Raw genomic sequence first — 22,441 nt, forward strand, 5'->3', positions numbered from 1 at the left:
ATAATTTCGCATGAATTTTGCTCAATTATTATTTACTTACGCAACGATAGTTTACACATTGTACGTTTCAAAATAGTTTTTTTAAATAATTTAATTTACAATTCGTATAGTTAGAACATTAAAAATCGAAAGAAAATCGAAAGCAACGAGAGAAAAAAAAAAAACAATGAAATCAACTCCTGGGTAACGCCTCGTAATGACAGTAATAATTATAATGGAATTTAAAACTGAAGAGCAAGAAGCCAAAACAGAAAAATCAAAAAGTATGCCACTGATAAAACAAAAATGCACCAATACTTTGTTTCTTAAAAAAACAGAACCAACCAATAAAGTGCCAAATATTTTCTGAAAGAACTATTCCAGGACGGGATAAGGAAGGATTAACGCTAAATCACCATGATCAGCAGAAGATAGTACTGACTCTTCAAAATTATGGCTTGTTGACGAATGCTTTTAAGGAGGTGAGTGGTCTCAGCAATAACACAGGTGTAGAGAGTGTGAGTCACCCGACTTCCAGTTGTAAATTTCTTTCTGAAGGGCGTCTACTCTACGGTACGACAGAATTGAATGTGTAAATATTTCGACTGAATAATCTATAAAAAAGTTAAATATTCAGCGTGATAACAAGTCCACGTAACAAGTAAGAAAGAATTGTCTAGTTTAAACCTGATGGTAATATGTGATAGAAACGAGACACTAGCTGATGATCTCGGCTTATAGACAACTGAGAGAGAAAAGAGAATTAAATACCAAGATTTTACGAAAAGAAACTTGAATTTTTGTAAAATCTCCATTGTTTCAATAATTAGAAGAGCAGCATTGATCATAAAAAAATAATTGCGACAGCAACTCTGTGAATATACCCGATGAATCAAGTGCAATAGAAATCCCATCTCTTACAGGGTCAATAAGTTGGAGTATCTGAAATTGTAGATGACTAATGTCCGGTAGGATCTCCCATCGTCGGGAAAATAAAACATTAGAAATTTAAAAACAAAACACACACACACACACACACACACACACACACACACACACACACACACATACACACACACACACACATACACAAACGTTTGTCTAATTCTAATAAAAACAAAGGAATCGACTAACAGGAGTGTCACATGTGAAAGAGTAAACTTCCGATGATCTCAGACTCTTGGGCACTAGAAAACAAAATGTTGACAAGAACAATAAGTCTGAATATCCCGGACACGCAGGATGATCTACATTAAATATAAACATTTTTGTTCTGCTAGTCTGGTTGTCACTTAAAGGCTCCAAAAATACTGGATCGTATTGTACGACATTCGAAATAATGCATTCTCATGATGCCGAGTCCCGAATAGAGAGGCAGTGTAAAATATTTACTACTACTACTACTATTGATAATAATAATAATAATAATAATAATAATAATATTAATAATAATAATATTAATAATAATAATAATAATATTAATAATAATAATAATATTAATAATAATAATATTAATAATAATAATATTAATATTAATATTAATAATAATAATAATAATAATAATAATAATAATAATAATAATAATAATCCTCAGCTCTTTCATATATTTATACATACACACACAAGCACACACAGCCATGGTCAAACTTTTGGAGCACCTGTATAAAACACAATTAGATAATAGTTTAAACCTACACACTTAAAGGTTAAGAATTATACACTTAACAGTTGAGAGCAAATGTAAAATATTTAACAGTAGATTTTAATATTTATTTATTATTTATATTATTTATTTATTATTTATATTATTTATTCATTACATTTTCACCCAAAAGAAGGCACATTGCCACTTTGATGTAGGGGACTACTATCAGGAACCTAAGTTGCAAGGATTCTATGTAGGGAGTTTAGCGGCAAGATTTCTGTTCACATTACACTATTACATAAGCTGCGCCAACATTGTTTTTACTCTATCTGAATGCCGTGCTCTGATATGGTTTCCGCGATTGCAATATGGGTGTTTATGTTTATATACACATGTCAGTATAGTTGGGGAAGCAGGAAACTGGAAGAGAATTCCAAAGTCCTGCAGTTCTGAAGAAGAAACTATTATACAGGGTGCCCCCCCAAATAGCTAAATGCAGGCCATCTAGAATATATGCTGTAGAACGGAGAAAAAAAGGCTAAAGAGCTTAGTGTTTTGATGTGATGTTTTGAATATAATAAACTAGTTATGACCAAAGTTTCATTTCATTCGGACAAAACACTAAGAAACGGGGCCTAATTAGAGTTGGGGTCCGTTATTTATGGGGCACCTTGTAGTAGAAGGCTTTCTTACATCTAAGGATCTCAACTGTGTAGGGGTGTGACTTCGCTGCTTGTCGGGTTTGTCGAGAGTATTTTCTTCGAGGGGGTACAAGGGCTTGTAGTTCGTCAGAGCATTCACTATTGAAATACTTAAACAAGCAGTGGGATGCAACATTTCGTCGATGGGACAGGGACTGAAGCTTAGATGACAGTTCGGGACCTATAAGGTTGGCGACTCTCTTTTGGGCTCTGGCCAGGAGCGAGATACTAGTATCAGATGCACCAACCTAAATGTGACAGCAGTACTCCATACATGGACGAATGGTGGCTTTGTAGAGGTACAGGATACTTTCAGACGTAACTTTCTAGCACGGTATAGAGAGCCCACCTTCTTTGCAGCAGTCTTGGCAATGATCTCGATGTATTTATTCCAACTCATGTTTCCTGTGAACGTTAAGCCAGGAGACTTGAACGAAGTGCTCTCAGGTAAAGTATCTCTAGCGTTAGCTATTGGTGATTTGTAAGGTTTCATGTAATTATTAAAGGAAACGAACTTTGTCTTCGCAGCGTTGAACGTTACCATCCATTTATGACCCCATTCCACTAGAGAGTGAAGATCTTCCTCTAGGGTTTCGGCCATTACCTTGGATATGTGCTCATTAGTTTTCCCCACGTGCGTGCTATAGAGCATGGTGTTGTCGGCAAATATACTCATCTCAGAGAAAATTTTATCAGGTAAGTCATTTATGAATATCAGAAATAATAAAGGTCCAAATATCGATCCCTGAAGTACACCCGCATTTATATCAATTTTTTTTAACGTGCGCCCATCAAGTGAAACTTGGATTCTTCTCTCATTTAAGAAGGATCTAAGCCTCTTTCAATAGTTGTAGTTGAGTTTCATACTAAAGTCATTCCAACATTCAAAATGATTCATTGTCATACTAAATTTGTTTCTAAGTGTTCATTTAAGCAGCTTTCAGAGATTAAAAGGACACAAATTGTTGCTTTATCTGCTGAAGGATGTTCTCAGGTAAAAATTACCAGGAAGATGGAATGTTCAAGAAATATAGTTCAAACAATGATTAAAAGGTACACGGAAACAAAAGCTTTTCAAAAATAGAAATGGGCAAGTCCATAAAAGTTTGCAACCACAAAGGAAGACAGATCTTCGAAAAGAGTATCCCTTGCAGATAAGACACGTTCTTCAGAGTGGTTGTTGAACTTAGGGAAGATGCAAACAAAAACATCAGCTCGAACAGTGAAAATAAGGTTATTAGAAGCGGGATAAAAGGATGCAAAGCAGTGAAGAAGCCAACATGAAAAAAGAAAACGACTGGAATTTTCAAAAAGAACATGAAAATTCCACACCTGATGATTAGGACAAAGTTGTTTGGTCAGACGAGGGTAACTTGGAGTTAAGTTACCAGCCTTCTATTCCGAAACTTTGAAAGGAACAATTGAAATTTTTGTGTGAATATCATTTATTAAAAATTGTAGCAACTTCTCATTTTTAAAAAATATTTTTGGCAACCCTGAAGCGGTTTATATTCGCCGTAGGAAAGGGGAGAACTTTCATCCTGATTGTGTGGTTCCAACTGTCAAATTCGGAGGGAAACGCGTAATGGTTTGGGGTTGCATGCCTTCTTCAAGCATTCGACTCTTGTACACTTGTGGGGCAGAATGAGCTCCACAATCTATACTAACTGCTGAACCAGGTTTACCAAACTTCTTTGGCAAAAATATTTAATGATATTCTAAGTGATGTAATCTTCTAATAAGACAATGCCATATACGTCAAAGTTTTAATGGATTGGTTTGAAAAAAAGGGGATCACAGTCATGATGTGCCCTCTTAAATTGCAGACCTATATCCCATTGAAACTTTGGGGTACAATCTAGGGAAAAGAATGGGAACGCACAAATGTTCATAAAAATTAGAGGCTAAACGTCATGAAGAATGGCAGAAAATAGATCCTACCCCGCCAACAATTTACCCAATAATATGCAGAAACGAATAAAAGTTGTTAGAAAGACAAAAGGGGGACATGCCAAATACTGACTGTTGTTAAAAAGATTTATTAATGTTTACTCCACTATTCTTAACCTTGAAATATATAAGCTTAGGGACTCAGGAAAAGTTTTTGGGTATTGAAATCGGAAAAATTAAAGCCTAATTTCCATTTTGTAAAAACAATTCTTTTAATTTTGGGGTGGAGGATGGGGGCGAAAAACATAAACAAAAAATGAAACAAATACAGATGTGGTTTATTGGTAAAATTCATTTTAAAGCGATTTTTAGTTCAAGATAAACTTAATGTTCACTCTTTAAGTTAGAACAAAAAATGCTGCTCATAAGTATGTTATGCAGAATCTTCTGGTCTGGTAGATCTGAAAAAGAGAGACGTGAGGCTGGTGTGGGTTTGAAGTTAAGAACTCCTTAATTGAGCAGATCGAACAGCCATTTGGCATAAATGACCGTTTTTTTTTGTTTTTTTTAACATGGTGGTCACCACTTATCAAGTCCCGGACGCCACTCAGGGATAAGGGTTATTGCAAGTACATTACGTTAGTGTGGAGATTTGATGAAGTGTTTACTTAAGGGGGCGGTTCATTAGGAATTTGTTAACGTTGGACTTGAAGACATCCAGGTTGTAGTCAAGTGGGAAGCAGGCAGACGGAACAGAGTTCCACAGGCGTGCAGTTCTAAGAAAGAAAGTTCTAAGACCGTGCAATGAAATTGAAAAATCCCCTTGTTGCTGGTCGTTACATGAACGTTCTTCTGTCTATGCGCCGGCTCTTACTTCATTTGAAACGATATTACTTCCTTTTATCATATGCTTAGATCTGTTATCACCGGTTTGCCGAGAGTTTGGTGGTTCTTGGTGACTTCAATGTACGGGTCAGATCAAACAATGGTCTCCGCTGGGTGCGTATGGCATTGGCAGAGTAAATCCAAAAGGTATGCTGCTCCTCCATCTCTGCAGTGAATAAAATCTTGTTATTATCAACACTTTTTCACACCAAAAAAAAAAAAAAAAAAATCAAGATCTGGTTTCTAGAAGTGTAAACCATGTTTAGTTTCATAAAGGTTTCAGATGGTTCGTTGTTTTAAACAAGTCTTGAGAGGTGACTGGTTTGCAGTAGAGAGAACAGTTTCCGATGGTTCGTTGTTCTTAACAAGTTGTGAGAGGTGACTTGTTTGCAGTAGACAGTTCCACAGAGCAAAATATTCTTACCGTGTTGTGTCGTGGCCATTAGCTTGATTACATACTGTGTAGACGTGGGGATCTTGGAAATTTATGCAAAGGAAGAGTAATGCGTAGAGCCGAGTGTGGTATTGATCATTTAATTGTCAGATCTATAATCCAAATTACAATTGATAGGAAAATCCGTTTCAATGGAGTCAAAGTGACTGGGCGTATTGATGTCTTCCAATTAAAGGATCCAGTCGTACGGATTCCTTGAAATCTGTTTTTAACCAGGTAGATTTCTAAAATTGTGATTTGGAAACAGTAAAAGATACAATATACCAAAAATGTGTTGAAGGTTGCCAGACATCGAGATTGGTTTGTTGATAATCTAATTAACATTCAAATTGATGGGAAACAGAAAGTTTATTCGAAACTTCTGAACTTTTCTCCTCTGAACAGGCCAACTTTCGCTGCCTACTTCTTTTCTGTACGGAGTAAGGTTCAGTGTGCGCCAAATAAAAAAAAAACAAATGGTGGCCTGAGCTCTCCAAGGAGATACAAACTTCCTACGATCATCGAGATGTTAAGCTGTTTTACGCTTTGCTTCGTCAGGCCTATGCTTCAAGACCCTTTTTAACTCTCGTGAGGCTCTCTAGAAAGTGTTGGGAAAATTTGGCTGTACACCCGCTTTTACAGAAAATTTAAAGCAACTTCATCATAGTATGAAAGGTCGCGTCAATTTCAATGGTCGGCTATCAGAAGAAATCCCATTGATAATGGATTGAAGCAGGATGATATAGCTGCGCCAACATTGTTTTCACTCTATCTGAATGCCGTGCTCTGGTATGGTTTCCGCGATTGCGATATGGGTGTTTATATTAGATTCCAAACGATTGGAAAGGTTTTCAGCTTCAGAAGATTCCAAGACAAAGCACTTATAAGGACTTGTAAGGGAGCTGTTGTATGCTGATGATGCTGATGATGCTGATGATGCTGATGATGCTGATGATGCTGACCTGGAGACACACTTCCCAGTAGATATGCAATTAGTGATTGATCTCTTCACGAATGCTTGTACCTGCTTTCGACTGACGGCTATCATAAAAAAAGTTAATTTACACTTCCACTCCTGGTGATCTCCATGTGCACGAGGATTAATATTACGTAATTCTCATTATGCTCATTACAATATATTACTTTCTTTGATTTTTGTGCCCCAATCCTCCATTAGAGCTGGAAAAAATCTAAACCTCTCTGAATTAGTTAGGTGCCGTTAAATAGGATTTGCTTATTCTTTTTGAAACAAGTCATAAGACTACTTGATGTAAGGGCAACAAAAAAGATTGATTCTTGCGAACACATAAGATGTTTTTTTTTATATCTTATTCTTGCAAAGAACAAAGCTATAGATAGAAGGGGAAACATCGGTACGAAAAGAGGGTTACAAACCTGCCGTTTTGAAAAGAAGCTACTGGGATATAAAGTTGTATTACAATGATATTGTATTGATTAGTGTTATAATGGAGAATTTAAATAAAATATTAAAACAAGTATTACAATGAAGTAGTATAATGAAGTATTATAATGAAGTATTATAATGAAATATTACAATGAAGTATTATAATTAAGTATTATAATGAAGTATTATAATGACATATTATAACGAATCTTAAAATGAAGCCTTAAAATGAAATCTTCAAATGAAGTATTATAATGACGTATAAAAATGAAGTCTTATAATGAAGTATTACAATGAAGTATTACAATGAAGTATTAAAACGAAGTATAACAATGACCTATTCTAATGAAGTATTATGATAAAGTATTACAATGAAGTATTACAATAAAGTTTTATAATAAAGTATTACAATGAAGTATTATAACGAATCTAAAACTGAAGACTTAAAATGAAGTATTACAATGAAGTATTACAATGAAGCATTACAATGTAGTATAAAAATGAAGGATTATAATAAAGTATTATAATGAAGTGTTACAATGCAGTATAAAAATGAAGTATTATAATAATAAAGTATTATAATGAAGTATTATAATGAAGTATTACAATGATGTATCACAATGAAGTATTAAAATGAAGTATTTTAATTAAGTAGTAAAATGAATTATCACAATGTAGTATTATAATGAAGTATAGTAATAAAGTATTACAATGAAGTAATATAATGATGTATTACAATGAAGTAATATAATGAAATTTTATAATGAAGTATTATAATGAAGTATTAAAATGACGTATAACAATGAAGTATTACAATGAAGTATTATACTGAGGAATAACAATGAAGAATTACAATGAAGTATTATAATGAAGTATTACAATGAAGTATTACAATGAAGCATAATAATTAAGTATTACAATGAAGTATGGTTATGAAGTTTACAATGAAGTATTAAATTGACGTATTATAATAAAGAATTAAAATGAAGTATTATATTGAAGTATTACAACAAAGTATTATCATGAACAATTACAATGAAGTATTAAAATGAAGTACTACAATGAACTGTAATAATTAAATATTACTATGAAGTATTATTATAAAGTATTTTAATGAGGCAATACAATGAAGTAACATAATGAAGTATTTTAATGAAATATTACAATAAAGTATTATAATGAAATATTACAATGAAGTATAAAAATGAAGTATTACAAAGACGTATTATCATAAAGTACTACAATGAAGTATTTTTATGAAGAAGTATAATAAAGTATTACTATTAAGTATTACAATCAAGTATTACGATGAAGTATTATAATGAAGTAGTACAATTAAGTATGATAATGAGGTATTACGATGAAGTATTAAATTGAAGTATTACAATGAACTATAATAATTACATATTACAATGAAGTATTATTATAAAGTATTATAATATCGTGTTAAAATGATGTATTATAATAAAGTATTACAATAAGCTATTACAATGAAGTATTAAAATGAAGTATTATAATGAAGAATTAGAATGAAGTACTGTTATTAAGTATTACAATGACGTATTTTTATTAAGTATTACAATGTAGTATTATAATAAAGTATTATAATAAAGTATTAAAATTAAGTATTACAATGTAGTATTACAATGACGTATTATCATAAACTATTACAATAGAATATTATTTTAAAGTATTATACTGACGGTTTATAATGAAGTATTAAAATGAAGTATTATAATGAAGTATTATAATGAAGTGTTATAATGAAGTATTAAAATGGGGTATTACAAAGACGTATTGAGATGAAGTACAACAATGAAGTATTATCATGAAGTATTATAATAAACTAACAATTAAGTATTACAATGAAGTATTACAATTAAGTATTACAATTAAGTATTACAATTAAGTATGATAATGACGTATTAGAATGAAGTATTAAATTTAATTATTACAATAAAGTATTAAAATGAAGTATTATAATTAAGTATTACAAGAAAGTATTATCATGAAGTATTACAATGAAGTATAATAATTAAATATTACAATTAAGTATTACAATAAGGTATTATAATGTCGTATTAAAATGATGTATTATAATGAAGTATTACAATAAGGTATTACAATGGAGTATTATAATGAAGTATTAAAATAAATATTATTATTAAGTATTATAATGAATTATGACAATAAACAATTATTTTGAAGTATTACAATGAAGTATTATAATCAAGTATTAAAATGAAGTATTACAATGACGTATTATCATAAACTATTACAATAGAATATTTTTTAAAGTATAATAATGAAATATGAAAATGAAATATTATAATGACGTATCATAATTAAGTATTAAATTAAAGTATTAAAATGAAGTATTATACTGAAGTATTTAAATGCAGTAATTTAATGAAGTATTAAAATGAAGTAATTTAATGAAGTATTACAATGAAGTATTATAATTATGTATTAAAGTATAAAATGAAGTATTATAATTATGTATAAAGTATAAAAGTATTACAATGAAGTATTATAATGACGTATTAGAATGAAGTATTATAATGAAGTATTACTATGAAGTATTATAATTACTTATTTTAATGAAGTATTACAATGAATATTATAATGGAGTAATAAAATGAAGTATTATAATGAAGTTTTACAATGAATATTATTAGGACGTATTATTATGAGGTATTTAAATGAAGTATTATAATGACGTATTATCATGAAGTATTATAATTAATTATTACAATAAAGTATTACAAGAAGTATTACACTGAAGTATTATAATGAAGTACTTAAATGAAGTACTAAAATGAAGTATTATAATGAAGTAATATTATGAAGTATTATAATGAATTATTAAAAAAAACTATTACAATAAAGTATTACAATGAAGTATAATAATGAAGTATTTCAATGAAGTATAATAATGAAGTATTACAATGAAATATTAAAATGAAGTATTATAATGAAGTATTACAATGAAGTATTGTAATGAAGTATTATAATGAAGTATGACAATGAAGTATTACAATGACGTATTATCATTAATTATTGCAATGAAGTAATATTATGAAGTATTATAATGACATATTTTAATATAATAATATAAGGAAGTATTATAATTAAGTATTAAAATGAAGTATTATGATGAAGTATTTTAATTAAGCATTAAAATGAAGTATTATAATGAATTATTACAAGGAAGTATTACAATGGAGTATTATAATGAAATATTATAATTAAATATTACAATAAATATTATCATGAAGTATTGTAATGAAGTATTTTAATGAACTATTAAAATGAAGTATTACAATGAAGTATAATAATGACGTATTAAAATAAATTATTTGAATGAAGTATTAAAATTAAGTAATATAATTAAGTATTAGAATTAAGTATTATAATGAAGCATTTCAATGAAGTATGTAAATGAAGTATTAATGAAATATTAAAATGAAGTATTAAAATTATGTATTATAATGAAGTATCACAATGAAGTATTAAAAGGAAGTATTACAATGAAGTATTAAAATGAAATATTACAATGAAGTATTACAATGAAGTATTACAATGAAGTATAAAAATGAAGTATTATAATGAAGTATTACAATGATGTATTACAATGAGGTATTATAATGAAGTAGTTTAATGAAGTATTATAATGAAGTATTATAATGAAGTATTATAATGAAGTATTATAATGAAGTATTATAATGAAGTATTATAATGAAGTATTATAATGAAGTATTATAATGAAGTATTATAATGGAGCATCAAAAACAATGAATTGATGAAGATCACTTGATTATTTGAAGTTTAAGGGGAATTTCCCTATAAGCCATAGAAATAGATGTAGGGACATGTACATATTCGGCACATGAAATGTAACCTAAAGATTCAGGTCCATTTTCGTTGTCTTCCGCTGGGAATTTTATACGTTTGATCCAAATTTCTTAAAAAGCTGCTATATTTGAAGTATTATGAGGATTATGCCCTAATAATCCTCTTAGGCGTGCATGTAGACGCTTCAGAAGACATCCATTGCTTTCAAGTGTAAATTTCACACAAAAACACATTTTAAAATTTTATGTAGATTATCATACCTTGCTTTCAATAAGGAGCACATAAAGCTTACGTTGATAAACATGAATATTGAGGTTTATATATGTAGATAAAAGGTTTTCGTATTTTTCAGTTGCTCATTAGTTAGTTAGAAACAGAACATTTTACTCCCACATATTTAGTTATTTCTTTTTCAGTTACAGTTTTTATGGGCTTGTGTTTTTATTTATTTATTTTCAAACATTTTTTATATATTTTTTTCATTCATGAATGCGTTTAATTAACATAATTCACATACAAGCTTATTTTCTAAATGAATTGTGTCCCTGGGGAGAAAGAATAAAAATGATTTGTTTAATTCAAATATTTTTTGCAATTCAACTTTGTATTATTATTTTTTTTATTATTCTCTTGTAATAAGAATGTTTGTTTCAAAAACATTTTTATTTGTTCCTTTGTGGTTCTCATGTTGGTATGGTTTTTGTGCTTTTCAACAGCTTTTTTAGTGTTTTTTTTCTATAAAACACTAAACACCAACACGACAATAAAGAGAGAAATTCCATCACTAATTAGTAGAGAGAACTGTTAAAATAAAATAAAAAATATTTCTAGTTTCCTCGCAGATTTTAATTTTACTTTGGAACCAGAATGGCTATGAAATGGTCAAATATCAAAAGGGAAAAAAGTATGAAGCATTGGAAAATAAATGGTTTCGTACAAAAGATATGTCGGTTGAACATTTCGCCAAATGACTGGAACTTTTACGTAACTAAAATATGGTATATTTTTAAGGATTGGCATGCTGACAGTATTAAAGTAACATTCATTATTAGGCATAAAATTAGTTAACATTATCGGCTTATTTCCAAGATGTTTAATTGTTTAGATAATAGTCGCTAAAATGAATATCAGAACCACATTCAATATAATATCGTTTAAATAAGATATTTAAAGCAATGGAAATATTTTTGCAAGTATTTGTTTTAAAACATAATTCTTTGTTTTCTCTTATCGCTAAAAGATTTTACTTTTTTGTTGTTCTTTTCCTATTACTTTATTTGTAAATAATTTTGCCTTGTTAAAAATAAGCAAATGTACTTAATAAGTTTTAAACGTGTTTTCCTGACTAATACGTAATACTATTTTTTAATCAGCATGTTCAGAATGTCCCAATGTTTAATAATATATACAATTTTGAGATATTGCAACACACATTTTCAAATGTCACCAAAATTTCATGATTGTTGAACAAAGTGTAGTAAGTGTTCTGATGCTACACTTAGCCTATTCTGTCATCAAGCATTGAAGATGTACTTCCATACTCAGGTAATTTATATCTTTGTTCCAATCTTAAGTGCCTCTTTTCGGAGAGCTGAATCTTACCCATATTAAAAATTATCTTGCTTTTTATTTTTTGCCCTCGTGAGGAGATAAGTAAATAGGAAGAACGTAAAGAAGTCATGACTAACAGGGCGTAAAGTAGTGGGATCGCCAGCAGTTTAATCCATCTCTCTCTCTCTCTCTCTCTCTCTCTCTATATATATATATATATATATATATATATATATATATCTTTCTCTCTCGCTCTCTTTAATTTGCACAATTGATGAAACATAAAAGAAAAACAAAACTATGCGCAACATTCCAAATGGGTTTAAATTCGTTTTCGTTATACAAGACATGCAATAGCAGACATGCTGAGCTGACTGTAACATCATGTAGGGTACGTGAGTCTGTAATTTTGGTCTTCGTCTCTAGAGCGATCGCTTTTCTGATATAAATGACATTTTTTTTATAAAAAGGTAGTTAGGTATGAAATATACGAGAATATCTTTTCAACCATGACATTCTTTTTCTCTATTTTTGGTCTATCAATGTGATTACCAATGCGAAGAAATCTGAAGCACATCGATTCAACGCCAAATTGCTTCCATGATTCATGTACAAATCCTGACTTTCAGCAACTTTTTTTTCAATATTTCATCACCTCCGCTCACCATTCACACAATGTAAGAAAAGCTCAGCCATTTGCTAATTAAAACATTAAGCCATGGGAGATAAATAAGCAAGAATTTGATGTTAAACTAAAGATTACATGGATACATGCTGAATGGTGTGAACGAACATCTGATACATTCACTGCACATGCCGTGATCGTATGCTTGTTGCAATGGTCCAAAAGACGTCAATCGATTCTGACTCCAGTCTCAATATCATTACAATTTTAAAAGTCAATCCTGTTTCGTGGGTGATCTCTCTTTTTGTATTAGTTATTTGCAAATCGAACATTTTACTTAGTATATAATCGATGAACTAAAGAAATGGTAATTCGTACTATTAGACATTTTCCTATCTTTAACATCTTTAACGCATTAATGATAAAACCTTTCTTACTCTTTCTAATGCGCACTCTCTTCTCTCTTTCGACGTTGAGCAATGGTTGAAAAAGAGATTTTTTTTTTAATTTTTAATGTCTAAAACCAAACCCCTTTTTCCACCACAAAAGTTCGAACATTCATGGCTCTCCAATCAAAAGGAATATCTCGCTCCTCGATAAATCCCCCTTCTTTTGTAAGTTTCTATCTTGCGAACCAGACTTGAAATAGAAAATATACATCAAGTCTGTTGCTAAGTTTACTGTGAAAAATGGTTTAATCATTATACCGTTATAGAAAAGACTTGAATCCTGGTGCTGCATTCTCCTTGTATAAGAGTTAACTCGATTCACAAGTGTGTATTGCTATCAAATTTGAGGAAAGGGTCGATCAAATCACACTTCCTTGCCTTCATAGATTGCAAAATCGATTTTCCAATCTGATAGGTGTGATCTTCTCGTCTTTACACCTTTTTAACACAGAAAAGGTGTTGCGAGCCTATTTTTACTATATTTCATTTTCGTGTTAGACGCGCGACTGACCTTCAATCCATAGTTCCTCTATAAACTCTTCAGAAAACAATTCCCATAGAAGAGACGTTGCAAGCCTGTTGCTGCGCTATCGTTGTTTGCATAGTATGTGCTCGTCTGATTGTTACAAGAAAAGACTGTTCCCTTTTCCATGTAAATAAGAACATTAGGTAAGTGGAAAATGAAATTAGGATAAGCCGAGACTCGAACCTTGTAAGCAAGGTTCAAAAATAGATTTAGATTTGGAATGTTAGAATTTCGCTATTGTTAAATTCCATATAAAATAAATATTGTTTGTATTGTGAAAAGGATTAATTGTTCATTCCTTTATGAAAACTGAATTAAAATGTCAGCTAAAAAAATGAACAATACAAATTAAAAATATATTGAAAATATAGGTTAGGTTTAAAAATAGGTTAGTTGAGAATTCTTTGTTTGCAGAAGTGCGTTTTGGGCAAACATCTGTTTAGCCATGTGAGTTTGTCACGTTTGGAACCATACATCTGACGTCATAGCAGAAAAAGTCTAGTTTTAGTCAGATCAAGGAGTCGGCCAGAATGTTTGAGCAGTCAGCAAAGGCAGTCGGAAAGAGTTGACATGATCAGAGGAGGGCCCCTTTAGAAGAGGAGGGTCCCTTTAACCATGAAGAAACGAATTTGAATTCCTGACGTTATCATCATTTCGACCGGTCAAATTTTTCTCTCATCGTCATTCGTTATATGTATTGGCCCAATATGGACATGAGCTCCAATCTATGGTTGCCTTTGCCAAACTTTCACAAAAAAATCTCGACAATATCAACAATTTCCACTCTTGTTCCTTAATCTAAATGCAGATTCCATGAACAAATTTTCTTTCCTAGAACTACCTGTAATGCATTGTAATGCAAATGAAATCACGATATCGTTGCGTTGTAATGTTTGTGTATAAATAAATGTTGAGTTGCAAGTACTAATAAATAAAGGTCATAGTTAGATTTCACGGTTAGAGTCGTTAAAACCGGAAGTAAAATCCGGTTAGGCTCGCAGATAGCGTCTTACAGTAACGAAAAAAAAGCAACAAGAAAAAAATAATAGTAATCGCGTTTTCGCGTTTTCGCGTTTTCGCGTTTTTTTTTTTTTTTTTTGTTTTTTTTTAGTTTTTTTTATTTCTATTTTATTACGGAAAAAACAGAAAGCATAAATCAGGGGAAAAAGATAAAACAAAACAAAACAAAAACGGCATAAGTAACCTTGTTCGATTCCAAACCAGTGTGTTTCCTCGTTCTGTTCCTTGTGAACGCATCCGCTGCGGTGTAATGTGGAGAGGGGAAAGGCGAATCTAATAGAGAGAAAAGATGTTGCAACTTCCATTGAATCTAAGCGATTTTGGCAGTGGACTCTCACCAGAAAAAATATAGGAATGTACCATTGTCGGAGAACTGTAAAGCTAATAGGGCTATAGCAAACCTCAGATAATGTGCTACAGTCTGTACGCATTACATTTGCATGTAATGTCATGATCTTTAATCATATTAAGGTCAAAGTCGGAAGGAGAAAATGAGTTCATTTTATTTATATAGAAGAAGATAGAGAAGAGAAGATAGAAGATGTTCACTAAGATTTATTTTCGTAGATTCTCATCTGCTTTTTCATTTGATTTAGCTGGCATGATCTGTTTCTTTGTTTCTACAAAACAAATGTTTAGTTTCAGTATAAATAGTCTCTCGAACAATATTGTCTCCTGCAACGACCGCATCAGTTTTGGAGTAATTTTTGTTTACAAAGAGATGATTATTTTGCTCTTATGAAGGGACATATTTCGCTTTCTCTACATTTCCTGGAGGAGAAATGTTTGGGACTTGTACTTAATTCGAACATACGATACACCAGACTCTTCGATATTTCTGGATCGCTTTTAACACTGATTACTTGCTAGCAATCTTTAACCAGTTTTTTTCAGCATAAGATCTGATTCACTTTCTAGTCTCAATAACACACTCCGCCTTATCTCCGCGTTTTTCATTACATTTTCACCCCAAACAAAGCACATTCCTATTTTAATGTTGGAGGCTACTATCAGAGACATAAGTTTCAGGGATACTATGTAGGGAGTTGACCAGCAAGATTTTTGTTCACATTTGGGCGAATATTAAACATTTGAAGTCATCCGATAATCGAAAATCATCACAATGCTTATTTACAATTGAAGCAAATGTAATAGGATCCTCGTCATCTCGTATTAACAAGTTAAAACACTACCTACTTTATGAAATAGAATCGTGTTTGAACTAACTTCGACAAAAGTTTGCTTTCTTCAAAGAATTGTTATTCGCTTTTTTGCTTTTGTAGTAAGCAGTCTAATTTACTATGCCCTGATGTTCCAATTTTTCTTTAAAGTGGACGAATCTTTTTAGAGTCGAAGTTAGCTGTAAAAAAAACCTTCGTATCTTCTATAGAAAGCTTCAAATGTTTTATCTTCTTTTGGAAGAAAAGTTAAAATCTCAATAAAATTCCAAATTGCGTCGTGAGAAAATGCAGTGTTGTTTTCATTATGTCCAATTTTACTTTATGCATCAAATAGAAATACTTGCTGTTTCTAGAAGTGAAAGAAAAATTCTTACTGGTTTTTCTGCTTAAGTTGTAATCATTTGCTCCTTTTGTTGAAGAAGCATTCTTATTTTCTTTTAAAGAAGTATTTTGTGTTGTTTGTAATTGAAAGAACGACTGGTCTTTCTGTTCTTTTTGTTGCTGTAGAAAACGCTCCTCGGTCATCTGTTTGGGTGGAATCTGCACTTTCATCATTTGCTCAGAAACCTCGTAGGCTTCCCATAATATCTTCAAATACGCCTGTCTTTCAAAGACAAGCGGAATATTTTTTTCAAAAATGAGTTTCTATAAAATAGAGAAATATTATCGTGTCTGCGTATGTTCTGTTTTTTTTTCAAAATCACTGGCTGCTTTGTGCCTTCAATGTTAAATTTGTTCTGAAGAAAATACAACAGTCCTTTGCAAATTCGATTCATCGAGTACAAAGTCTTTTTCATACGACGTTCAATGTTTAAATCAATACTTTTTTTCTCGAAATTGGGGGGTGGGATCCTTCTTAAGATTTTTTCCATTGTAAAATATCTTTCCTTTGCCGTATAGTAATTTGTTTTTTGTTTTTTTAGAACAACCAAGAAGAAAGTCTTAATGTTCTAGCATTTTTGAATTACTGGTTAAATTTATTTTACTTTTTTCTATCATAATCTGACGCCAGAATCTATTGTTTTCTCTTTTCAATTCCTTTTTGCAATTCCATGTAGAACCCTAGCTTTTTTTTCGTTTCTATTCCCCAGTTGTTATTGCAACACTTTTGCTCAGACAACTGTTATAAGAACACGGGTTTTTTTTTCGGCTTTTCGTGCATTCACGAATCCTTGTTAACCACTTTTATTGAAACTTCGTTTTATTCGTTCGTTATTATTGGAAAACCAGGGTATTTTAAACTGATATGTTTGTTGTCACTTCTCACGTCCTCATTAGCATTTGTTATGGGTATTATAACAAGAATAACAAAAACGTAGATATAAATACAAACAGTACATGATTCTTGGTTAAAATCCGTACATGAATCACGCAGTTGACGAAGATACTTTCACTGACTCAGTTGGTTTCACTGTGAAAGTATGTGACATGAGGTTGGAAAATGGGGTAAATTAGCCAGCACCCCTAAACGAGTACTCTGGCCCTGCAACAATAAGTATAAGTAGCCTCGACAACTTTCCCCGGTGAGAGTGCCGCAGACAACAAGCGATAAACTTGCTCTCTGCGAAAGCCGAGGTGTGCAAGATCTGGGAAGGTGAACCTCTTAGGGCCATCTAGAACATTTGCTTCAGTCCGATTGCAAAAGGCCATCAAAATGGCGCCGTTTCTGTCAGAACCTCGATTGGGCAGCCGTTTTTATTAGATATCGGCGAGTTTGTTCGTAGTTAGGTATGCCTTTCCAACATATTTTTAGACCACAATTTGACTTTATTATTTGACTTATAGGTTGATGCTCTAATTTATTATTTGACTTATAGGTTGATGCTCTAATTTATTATTTGACTTATAGGTTGATGCTCTAATTTATTATTTGACTTATAGGTTGATGCTCTAATTTATTATTTGACTTATAGGTTGATGCTCTAATTTATTATTTGACTTATAGGTTGATGCTCTAATTTATTATTTGACTTATAGGTTGATGCTCTAATTTATTATTTGACTTATAGGTTGATGCTCTAATTTATTATTTGACTTATAGGTTGATGCTCTAATTTATTATTTGACTTATAGGTTGATGCTCTAATTTATTATTTGACTTATAGGTTGATGCTCTAATTTATTATTTGACTTATAGGTTGATGCTCTAATTTATTATTTGACTTATAGGTTGATGCTCTAATTTATTATTTGACTTATAGGTTGATGCTCTAATTTATTATTTGACTTATAGGTTGATGCTCTAATTTATTATTTGACTTATAGGTTGATGCTCTAATTTATTATTTGACTTATAGGTTGATGCTCTAATTTATTATTTGACTTATAGGTTGATGCTCTAATTTATTATTTGACTTATAGGTTGATGCTCTAATTTATTATTTGACTTATAGGTTGATGCTCTAATTTATTATTTGACTTATAGGTTGATGCTCTAATTTATTATTTGACTTATAGGTTGATGCTCTAATTTATTATTTGACTTATAGGTTGATGCTCTAATTTATTATTTGACTTATAGGTTGATGCTCTAATTTATTATTTGACTTATAGGTTGATGCTCTAATTTATTATTTGACTTATAGGTTGATGCTCTAATTTATTATTTGACTTATAGGTTGATGCTCTAATTTATTATTTGACTTATAGGTTGATGCTCTAATTTATTATTTGACTTATAGGTTGATGCTCTAATTTATTATTTGACTTATAGGTTGATGCTCTAATTTATTATTTGACTTATAGGTTGATGCTCTAATTTATTATTTGACTTATAGGTTGATGCTCTAATTTATTATTTGACTTATAGGTTGATGCTCTAATTTATTATTTGACTTATAGGTTGATGCTCTAATTTATTATTTGACTTATAGGTTGATGCTCTAATTTATTATTTGACTTATAGGTTGATGCTCTAATTTATTATTTGACTTATAGGTTGATGCTCTAATTTATTATTTGACTTATAGGTTGATGCTCTAATTTATTATTTGACTTATAGGTTGATGCTCTAATTTATTATTTGACTTATAGGTTGATGCTCTAATTTATTATTTGACTTATAGGTTGATGCTCTAATTTATTATTTGACTTATAGGTTGATGCTCTAATTTATTATTTGACTTATAGGTTGATGCTCTAATTTATTATTTGACTTATAGGTTGATGCTCTAATTTATTATTTGACTTATAGGTTGATGCTCTAATTTATTATTTGACTTATAGGTTGATGCTCTAATTTATTATTTGACTTATAGGTTGATGCTCTAATTTATTATTTGACTTATAGGTTGATGCTCTAATTTATTATTTGACTTATAGGTTGATGCTCTAATTTATTATTTGACTTATAGGTTGATGCTCTAATTTATTATTTGACTTATAGGTTGATGCTCTAATTTATTATTTGACTTATAGGTTGATGCTCTAATTTATTATTTGACTTATAGGTTGATGCTCTAATTTATTATTTGACTTATAGGTTGATGCTCTAATTTATTATTTGACTTATAGGTTGATGCTCTAATTTATTATTTGACTTATAGGTTGATGCTCTAATTTATTATTTGACTTATAGGTTGATGCTCTAATTTATTATTTGACTTATAGGTTGATGCTCTAATTTATTATTTGACTTATAGGTTGATGCTCTAATTTATTATTTGACTTATAGGTTGATGCTCTAATTTATTATTTGACTTATAGGTTGATGCTCTAATTTATTATTTGACTTATAGGTTGATGCTCTAATTTATTATTTGACTTATAGGTTGATGCTCTAATTTATTATTTGACTTATAGGTTGATGCTCTAATTTATTATTTGACTTATAGGTTGATGCTCTAATTTATTATTTGACTTATAGGTTGATGCTCTAATTTATTATTTGACTTATAGGTTGATGCTCTAATTTATTATTTGACTTATAGGTTGATGCTCTAATTTATTATTTGACTTATAGGTTGATGCTCTAATTCTAATGATTCTTTAACAATTAGATGTGTTTCCAGGTTTGATTTTTTTTTATTTTTTTATTTTTAGAACGATTTACGTTTGGCGTCAAATACGTCTTATTATTATTACTTATTCATTGGAACCAATAAACTGTCTTTGCTACATTTGTTTGAGTTCTTCAAGCAAATAGTAATTGCATGATCTGAAAATATGATTGGTAAGAAAACAATTCGAAGTGCAATCCACGTAATTTCGCGATCAACATAACCTTAATATTCGTTAAAAATCATATTTTTAATTTGTGACTTATTTTTTGCGATTCTTCCTTCAACTGCAAAAATAATTCTATTATTTGTTATTCTCGGTTAATGGAGTTTCTCTACTCTATGTAATACCGTACAATTAACTATGAGTGAAAAATATCTATGGTATTAGGTTTAGGGTTATCTATGGAAAAATTTCTATGGTCTTAGGTAGGGCAAATTATTAAACACATTACTGTTTTTCAGACTACAGATATCTAAAATTAAGCTACCATCGCCTATTTTTACTTTTTACCGACGCCAATTTTTACTTACTCGGGATTCGATCATTCAACCTAACAAGTACAACTCCATAAATAACAAAACAATAAAAATAAATCCATGAATAACAAAACAATAAAAATAAATCCATGAATAATAAAACAATAAAAATATCCAAACTTAAAAAAATATACAAGTTAGCAAAACTACATTTTAATACATTTGGTTATTATATTTTTTAGTTGAAATTATTATAGTTTTTTTTTTTTAGTTTTTCTTTTTTAGATTTTTTTTTTTTTAGAAAGTGCACGTTAACCAAGTATGGAGTTGCACACACCCGCACCAATGTACGCAATTTAGTACATTCGTCCGCAGAAAAATGCCGAGTATCAGCGAGATGCGCCGAGAAAAAACGGTCGGCATTATTCGGTAAGAATCGGTAACCGGTTGATTTTTTTTTTGCGCATTTCTATAGACGCTTTTTCTTAAATCCAAATCACTTCTTTTTTATTTAATTTTGTTTTTTATTTTTATTTCTTTTAATAGAATGCAAATCCATTCTTTTTTTTTTTTTTTCGTATGTGTTTCGTCATGAAAGAATGGAATCGTCCAGAATTCTTATTGATTCGTTAAAGTGTACGGGAATGGGATTAGTGAAGCGAGGTTGGAATGAGACTCTTATTGATCTTTGTTGTTTACCTGATTAGCGTTGTGAAAGGAGGAGTAGGAGGAGGAGAATTTGAGGAATACCGCAGAAGATGATGGGAGAAGAAATGAATGAAGAATGAGAGAAACAGAAGGGTCAAGATAAAAAAGGAATGAAAAAAGAGAGGAAGAAAAACGAAAGAAAAGAAGATGATATTTTTTCTATAAAAAAAGAAGAAAACAGAACAAGGAGAAAAACAAGCTAACAGAAAACAAAAGCAGATGAAGAAGGAAAAAATGAAAAGGTAGAAGAAAACTGACAAAAAAACGAAAGGCGAAGAAAAATACAGAAAACAGAAATTAGAAAAGGAATAATAATAATAATAATAATAATAATAATAATAATAATAATAATAATAACAACAACTAGCAAAACCTGTGGAAATTCCACAGAGGACACATTCATAAGTAATATATTGATGGTGGCATTCTGTAGATGTTCAGCGTAAATGGAGACGCTCTGATATTATTGTAACTTTTTTGTTAAAACTATAAAAGTAATTATCCAAGCAAGCAGAGACGCCCGGTTGTAGCCCGGTCGTAAACTACGCTTAAATATGATATTCTATTTCTCGCAGATTTCGTATATATTATTATAGAGTTAATGGCCCATAAATTGTTATATTTTATAAAGTTGCGATATATCTATAACACTTTAGTTTTTTCAACTATAATTGAAACCGAAACCAACGCTTATGAAGAATTCTTGATAAAATTATTTATAAAAAAATAGATTACTAAGGTGCCATCAGCTAAAATCGCAATCGAAACCAAGCCTTATGAGGAATGTTTGATAAAATTATTTTGAAAAAATAGATTATTGGAATGCCATTAGCTATAATTGAAAACGAAACCAAAACTCGTGAAATATTCTTGATAAAATTATTTATAAAAAAATAGATTACTAAGGTGCCATCAGCTAAAATCGCAATCGAAACCAAGCCTTATGAGGAATGTTTGATAAAATTATTTTGAAAAAATAGATTATTGGAGTGCCATTAGCTATAATTGAAAACGAAACCAATAACTCGTGAAATATTCTTGATAAAATTATCTATTACAAGAAATGGAAGGGCACAACGACTAAACGACAGTCAGTCGGAAGTAAAAAAG

The sequence above is a fragment of the Euprymna scolopes genome, chromosome 22 (genome assembly GCF_053919585.1).
Source record: "Euprymna scolopes isolate OS-2025 chromosome 22, ASM5391958v1, whole genome shotgun sequence".
NCBI lineage: Eukaryota > Metazoa > Mollusca > Cephalopoda > Sepiida > Sepiolidae > Euprymna > Euprymna scolopes.